Source organism: Hylobates moloch, unplaced genomic scaffold (genome assembly GCF_009828535.3).
Source record: "Hylobates moloch isolate HMO894 unplaced genomic scaffold, HMol_V3 SCAFFOLD_13, whole genome shotgun sequence".
Classification (NCBI taxonomy): Eukaryota; Metazoa; Chordata; class Mammalia; order Primates; family Hylobatidae; genus Hylobates; species Hylobates moloch.
In genome coordinates, this window is record NW_026652288.1 from 87793646 (window position 1) to 87802218 (window position 8573).

Consider the following 8573-nt stretch of genomic DNA (forward strand, 5'->3'; position numbering starts at 1 on the left):
AGATGGAAGAGGACAGAAGATAGAAGAAGCACAGGTATTCCGGAAACAAACAACTTCCTGTACTGTGTGAAGAAGTGATGGAACAGAAAGCTGTGTTGCTGGGAAAAGCTGAATTATGAAAGACTCCATGTGTGGTACTACGTGGTTTGGAGTTTTTCATATAGCAATAGAGAACTTGTGAAGGGTTTTAAACAGTAGATCACATGAAGAGCCAGAGACATCCTAATAGGCAAGATGGTGACAAAGAACATCCATTTTTATTTATTTATTTTGCATCAATGTACTAGTTCTGAATATTTGATCTAAGTTTCTAAGTGAAAACCTAAAAGCTCGTTATTCTTAAAGTTATCACATTAGACTCCTTTGAAACTCACAATTTATAAATGAGACATTCTTGTATCATATCAAAGTAGTTGTTCTTTATATCCTTACCTAAATATAAAGTATCATTTTCCTTCTGTGCTTAAATAATGAATCACAGGTAGACACTCATTAATATCCAACATAAAGTACTTTAGTTAGGTGCTAAATTAAAGGACAAATTTGGGATAAAAATCATGTATCAGAAACATCTTTGCTCCACCAGCAGCTTGAATTTATACAAACACTAGAACTGAGTGGAATCTGGGGCCCAATTTTTATATTAAGGAATTTGTTACTTTCTGTTCCAGACAACCAGGACAAACTACAAACTCTACTAGCAACAAAATTACCTCCTACGTTTGAAATAGTGCAAACAGCAGGTGTTGACAAGACAAAGACATATTGCTTTTTCCCCAAAGGAAGCAAAGGCCCAGATCTTTCACCAAGCCAACATCCATAAAAAGGATCAAATGAGGGCTTTAACCAACTAAGAATCTCAATTTAGGTTTCTTCTCCAAAGAGAGAAGCTGAACACATTGCTGTCACCTGAATTTTAACTTAAGAAAAGAGTACACAAAACTTTATTTCATTTATTTTGTTTAACTCTGGTATTCAAGAAGATGTATAATTGTCTCAGAGACTGTGACAGTTACCTGGAAAATACTATGCTGAAAATAAAAAATCAGTTCAGTTGAAGAGGTCTAGATTTTCAATCTGCTATTTTACATTACAAGCAATGTTAATGAAGGAACTTACAAATCCTCTGGGACTCTGGGTTTTATCTGTAAAAACGGAGTCAATTATTTTGTCTTCTTTCAAGAATTTATTCCTTTCCTTCAAGCAAGAATCAACTTAATTCTTAAAGCTGTTCAGCCAAAATGCAAGCAGAAAAAAGCAATTTTTAACATAATTGATTTAAAAATTAGAATATATTCCCCTGGATTTCTGAGTTATCTGGTCAACTAAAATATACAACTTAACACTGTTATAAACTCATTCAAGTCTCAAGCAACATGACATGCTTCATGAGAGCTAGAGGATGGTGCTGAGGAGCAAAGAGGCCTCATGTTCCAAAATAGCTTTCATTACTTTTGCTATAATTTTTCTATTGTGGAATCAATTAATTGCCAATTCATTATTAATCTAGATTTACTGATAACCAGATGAAGGGAATAAACATATCTTGGAAAGGTGAGATACCAGGTAACAGAAAGATATTGATGAGGTTTGTGGGTGAGTAGGAAGTGGACCTCCGATTCTCCCCTTTATACTATAAGACTTGTGTGTTTGGCCGGGCATGGTGGCTCATGCCTGTAATCCCAGCACTTAGGGAGGCCGAGGCGGGCTGATCATGAGATCAAGAGATCGAGACCATCCTGGCCAAAATGGTGAAACCCCATCTCTACTAAAAATACAAAAATTAGCCAGGCGTGGTGGCGTGCACCTGTAATCCCAGCTACTCAGGAGGCTGAGGCAGGAGAATCGCTTGAACACGGGAGGTGGAGTTTGCAGTGAGCCGAGATCGTGCCACGGCATTCCAGCCTGGCGACAGAGTGAGACTCTGCCTCAAAAAAAAAAAAAAAGACTTGAGTGTTTGCATTTATTTTTCTCAGATCCAAAGTAACAACGACATTCCTCCAAATGCTGTTCTCTTATTTTAAAACCATTCAGCACTATGCTATTCTCACCAAGGTCATAGTTTTTACTGACATACTGAAATTTCTGTGAAATTTATCTAAACTATAGGAAACCAATAGCAAGAAAGGATTTTACAAGAATTGGCAAATGCATTAATGTTTGTTTGCTCTAGCAATATTTCTCCTAAAAGAGGGCTAGAAAGCACAATGATGGGTCCTCGAGGCTCTCATGGGGAAAGAGAAGAAAAGACATTTGGAATTGCATTTTTAAGTGTAGTAACTTTGCAATAAAGCAAGACAGCTCATTTTTTGCTGATGCCTTGAAAACCCTGGAGAGTTGTTTTGAAAGCAATATGACAATATAAGCAGATTCCCAAAATGTACCTTACCTGTCACTCTATTGAGACCTTGTAAAGAAAATCATTCAAACAAGATCACAATTAGGCTTGAAGATATTTACTACAGGATTAACAGGAATGGTGACTGACAAAAATAAACTTTGGAAATAACCTAAATTTCAAAATATTTGAGAATGCTTAGTTCTTATTCATGGAATAGAGATATAGTAATTCTCAGTCTTTTATTTTATTATCTTTTATTTAAAAATATAATATTTAAATGGGCTTCCAAATCAACAATAAAACATGCTAACCATTTTTCTATTGTGCAGGTGCTGCTTTTTGGCTATCATGATGCTAAGAAAATATGACCAGGAGAGAGAGAGAGCAAGAGAGAACTGATGATGGGATGCTTCACCTTATCAAAAGCCAGCAAAATGTTTTATATGGGTGGTAAAGGCTAAATGATGAGCTATGCACAAAGATTCCAGTCTTTAGTTTTATATATGTCTTTCCTAATTTTAGAGCACCTAGGAAGGGAGGAATAGAGTTGGGAATGACCAGATGAGTGAGATGAGTGTAGGGCAGACACAATGTATTTGTCTGGGTTTAACCATCTGCCTGTCACAGTCCCTGTGCTCTGCTTCCAAGCAGAGAACTTGTAAGTAAAGTGCTCCTTACTGAGGGGAGCCCATGAAAATCGCCACCACCAGTCTATTGGCAAAATTCATTTTTGAATGAACTTTTTCCTTTTTAAAGATGAGTAAAATGATAAAAATAAGATTTGTTAGAAAATAACACAAATGGAATGAGAAGAAAAATTATTCTGAAGAATTAGAAAAACAGTTACTTAAAGCTGGTCAACAAAAAACAGGAAGAAAAACCTGGGTATCCGCAATAGGATAAGTAAAGACATGGTAAATAGAATGGGGTGATGCAGTTATAAAAAGAGATCAGGTTAAGAAAAAATCAGTACGAAGAGGTGCAAAGCAAACTGAGATTTAAATTAACAAAAAGAAGGGGAAAAGGCGAAACTAGATCAGCTCCAAAATTTCAGCAGGAGAATAACATTCTGCATAAAAAATCAATAATGTCAAACTCTAACTTGCACGTTCTCTTAAAATAATAAAGGAAAAGTTTATAAAATTATAACAGAAAATTAAAGGAATAAAAAGATTTGGAGTTTAAACATTGTAGGTGTTCCTAAGCCACAGATCAAATAATGCAAAAGCCAATAACAAAAAAAGTAAGTTAAAAAAGCTTTCTGCAACTGCAATGAATAATTATTAGAAATATAAAGGGAGGAAGAAAGAAAGGAGGAAAGAAAGAAAGGAAAGAGGGAAAAAAGGGAGGGAAGGAAGGAGGAAGGGAGGGAGGCAAGGGAGGGATGGAGGAGGAGAGGTAGGGAAAGAGAGAGTGAGGGAGGAAGGAAGAGAGCAAGCAATTTTTATGACAAGAGTACCACATCTAGACATTTCCTGTCAAATTTTTGCATAATAAAATTGAAGATAAAATTCTACAATATTTAGAACAAACAGAAAAAGTTACTACCAACAGCAATAAAAAAATGCTTACCTACAGCAGATGATTTTCTTTATATGTCTAACTACTATTGTTGAGAGAATGTCCTGTAAAATCAGAATTTGACTGACAAAGGTTGCAAGTCAAGTATTTTACTTTAAGCATATTTGATCTTTGTGGTCAAGGCAACAGAAAAGATCAGCACAACCTACGTGAATTTATTGAAAAACTTAAAGGAGATTAATAAATATATTTTAAATTGCTTATCTGCACTGAAGCCAAAGAATAATTTTATTCTGAAGTCTAAAAATAAGTAATGTTTAAATATTTATTTTGTAAAAGAGAGGTAACCACAAATTTTTAATAATAGTAATATTACATAATTTGAATATTCTTTTATTGGCCATTTTGATGACACTGATTTTCTATAATTAACGCTAGAATAAGCCTATTTCAGATAAGTTTTATAACAATAACTTTCTTATAATTAACTTTTAAAATTGAATATAAATTTAAAGTTGTTTTGTGGAACATTTAATAATACAAAAAGTTTATGATATGCTATTAGGGACAAAACCAGAAAACAAGAGATCATATATAGTAAGAAGTATAGTTACAAACACACTACACATACACACACACTCTCACACAAACACACAAGTGTCCATTTGCTGATTATGAAATTGGGGATTATTTTCTTGTTTTTTCTTTTTAATAATTTTAAATTTTCTTCAATGGCGATGCATTTCTATTATAATCAGAGAAGTTAATTATCAAATTGATAAAGCATTTGAATTATCAAATTGTTAAAGCTGTCACACTGACCCTCTACTGGGCTGTAAACACTGAAGCAGTCTGCCGATGGCAAAGCTAAAAGGGCACCACTGTAACACTCCTTGTGGGGCTTCAGAGGTCACGAGCACTCTAATTCTCCAGACGCTACTGCGGGGCCTGCACAGTTTTGCTCCTGCCAGTACCCAGAAGCGCTCACCTTGGCTCCTGCACCCGCTTACCTGCGCTGCCCTTCCCGTGAGGAGTGGAACAGAGCAGGTTCCAGTGAGTGGAATTCACCGAAGTGGCCAGTTAGGTCGAGCGCCAGTGACTCCAGTTTCCACCCGTGAAGGGGTCAGGGAGATATTCTGCTTCAATATTATATTGTGAATATTACTTCTTATAATTGATGAATGTTGTAATAGGACCACTTTTGGAACAATAATAATCCTATGCCACCTTTTTAAAATAAATGCAGATATTAAAAACCCTTGTCCAAGTAAATAAGTAGATAAGTAAGTAGATGGGATGGGAAAGAGTTTTATTATTCAGTGTTATTTAAGTATTTAAACTTATTCAGAATGATATGACAAAAAATACAAAGCGATCTATCATCAAAATTATACTTAATAATCTATCAGTTGATAAATTATGTTCTCCTTCAAGTTTGTTGAAGTCAAATATGGAAAGTACCTGACTTGTAAAGACACTGGTTACCCAATCAGTAGTTATTAACTTTGTTAGTATCTGGGAAGTACACCAAATATATTTTATAAAAACTTATCAATTTATTATTAATTATAGTGCTACCCTTTCACTTAGAGTCACCTTATGAAGCCTACCATTTAAAAAAATGGTTAGAGAAAATTAAATTTTGATAATGTTAATGCCTTGCGGACTGTTAAAAATGAAATGCCTATTTAAACACATGCACGACATATTTTCACAAAAACTCTGGAGCTCCATTAACTACTGATAAATGGATCAACAAACGTGGTATTATAATAATACCATACAATGGTAAAAGTAAAATAGCCACTCAATGAAATATTATCCAACAATAAAAAAGAATAAAGTACTAATACATGCTACACATGGATGAACCTAAAAATACGTTACATGAAAGAATTCAGTTCCAAAAGAAAAATTACACGTGGCATGATTCCATTTATATGAAATGTCCAGAAATGACAAATCTATAGAAACAGAAAGTAAGAGGAGCAAGAATGGGAAATGACTGCTCTTAGGTACAGGGTTGGTTTTGGGGTGATTAAAAAATATTCTAAAATTAGATTGTATTGATGGCTACACAACTCTGAATATACTAAAAACCACTGGACTAAGCACATTGAATGGGTAAATTTTATGGTTCATGAATTATATTTCAATCAAACTGTTAAAAAAAACTTTGAAGCTCCAGATTCAGTTCATATAATTCATGGAAAATGTCTGATAAATAACTTTATTGGTAAAGCCAGTCTTGATTGTTTCTGCTATAAAAACTGCCCTCATTTTAAAATTAAATTAAATGTGCATATTAATGTTTCCCTTTCATAACCATCTTACTTCCAAACATCAGAATAGCTGGGGATGAGTTTATCTCGTTAATTCACATATCAATTTTTTAAAGCACTGGCTGGATACCCTGCAATTCATTATACTAATTGTTCTAATGTCAATAGCCAATGCTGTGTGCAAATGAATACTCAGTCTTTTGGCCACAAAAACTTGTGTTTTTGTTTGTTTTAAACAATGTTTCTAAATTGGAGACTAAGGCAGAAATTTGAGTAAGACCCCTTGTTATAGCAACTATGTTTGAATGAATACATACGTTTTTTTCTGTGACTCTACATGAACTTGAATAAAGCGATTCCACAGTTTTTAAAATACCAGCCATAGTTGAATCAAGTACAAGTCTTTGAATGCTATAATCTCATCAGTAATGCTTTTTTCATTGCTGTAGAGGCAGATATAAATTACTGGCATGGAATGACTGAAAACCTCCAAGGATTCACCAATCTGTAGGTCATAGCTCTTACTCATCACAACTTGCAAAGAGACATTTCCTATCTTGTGCCAATTTTCTCATTCCACAAAGCACATGGGCATCTAACTAGAAAATGAGTTTAATATCAAACATAGGCTTGACATGTCATGTCTTTTTATCTGTTAACAGTGCACCACGTATAACAAACTTTTTATAAGTTATATGAAATTTCCTGACCTTTGCAATGAGACTTGTATGAAGTTTTCAAAGCCAACTTCAATAATTGTGTAAAACTATTAAGCTTATATACATATTTACTAGCACTTTACATTTTCTCATAAACAATGAAAAGTTTAGAGTCTGGATGTTTTGTAAGCAAATGAATAGCAAGAGATATTGTTTCAAATTCTTATCTGGAAAGCATATCAAGGGATTTTCCCTTGAGTAAGATTCATTTTTTGAAAAAAATCAGAAAGTGGAGGAGATAAGAGGTTGTTAAAGAAAACTGATAAAATTTAATTCTCTGTCTGAATTCATAACCAAAGTAGCACGGGACAAAATAACACATTTCTGATGTCATATTTTGCCTATAACAGAAATGTGTATAAAATGGGGGATGGCACTAAGACCTATGGACACACCATCTTTAAGAGCTGTAACACTCACCGCGAAGGTCCGCGGCTTCATTCTTAAAGTCAGCGAGACCGAGAACCCACCAGAAGGAACCAACTCTGGACACAACATTTTGCTTACAAAAGGTTTTACAGACATCGGTATTTCAAACTGTCTCTTGATTTGTGTCTTGAATGTTTTTAAACTCCTGAAAACTGCATCATGTTGCCAAGACCAGCTCGGTCGGGGAGACCTTAACCAGTGGCGCTGGGGGAATTAAAAGACACACACACAGAAATATAGAGGTGTAGAGTGGGAAATCAGGGGTCTCACAGCCTTCAGAGCTGAGAGCCTTGAACAGAGATTTACCCACGTATTTACTGTTGTTTGTGGCTTAAGAATGCCTTTAAGCGGTTTTCTGCCCTGGGCGGGCCAGGTGTTCCTTGCCCTCATTCCGGTAAACCCACAACCTTCAGCATGGGCGTCATGGCCATCACGAACATGTCACAGTGCTGCAGAGATTTTGTTTATGGCCAGTTTTGGGGCCAGTTTATGGCCAGATTTTGGGAGGCCTGTTCCCAACATCCCAATATGTTACAATATTGGATGTGTAATAGGTATGCTAAGGAGAAGGGCTACTGTAAATGGGTAGCTGGTAGAGAAATGGAGTGAAGCACCTCCCCTTTGGGTGCAGTTTAAGGATCTGAAAGTAGATTTTCTTACAAATATTTGTGCCTTTGGAAAGCCTTTGTGTATGTTTTTCTTAGTCCATTTATGCTGCTATCATAAAACACCTGAGATTTGGTAGTTTATAAGGAACACAAATGTATGTATCACATTCCGAAGGCTGTAAAGTCCCAGATTGAGGCACCAGCAGGTTCGGTGTCTGGTGAAGGCCGCATTCCCAGCTTACAAGATGGTGCCTTGTTGTTGCATTCTCTGCAGGGAATGAACACTGGGTCCTCGCAGGATGGAAAAAGGGCAAAAGAACCTAAGCCAGTTCTCTCCAGCCCTTTTATATGGCATTAATCCATTCATGAGTCCTCATGTCTTAATTTCTTCCCAAAAAGCCTCACCTCTTACTACCATCACAATGGGGATTAAGTTTCAACAGGTGAATTTTGAGAGACACATTCAGACCACAGCAATATCCATGCATATGTAGACCCTAGTTTAAAGACTACTGATCTGCCTGAATTGACTTCCTAAAGAAAATTCTTTTAAATAATATTCTGTCTTTTAAATATCTAAAAGATACAGTCAGTGATTCTTCAGAGTAGCAGACATTGACAAGGGACAGATTTGCACTGACTTCTGAGGGGTATGTCTGGGACAGTTTGTCTT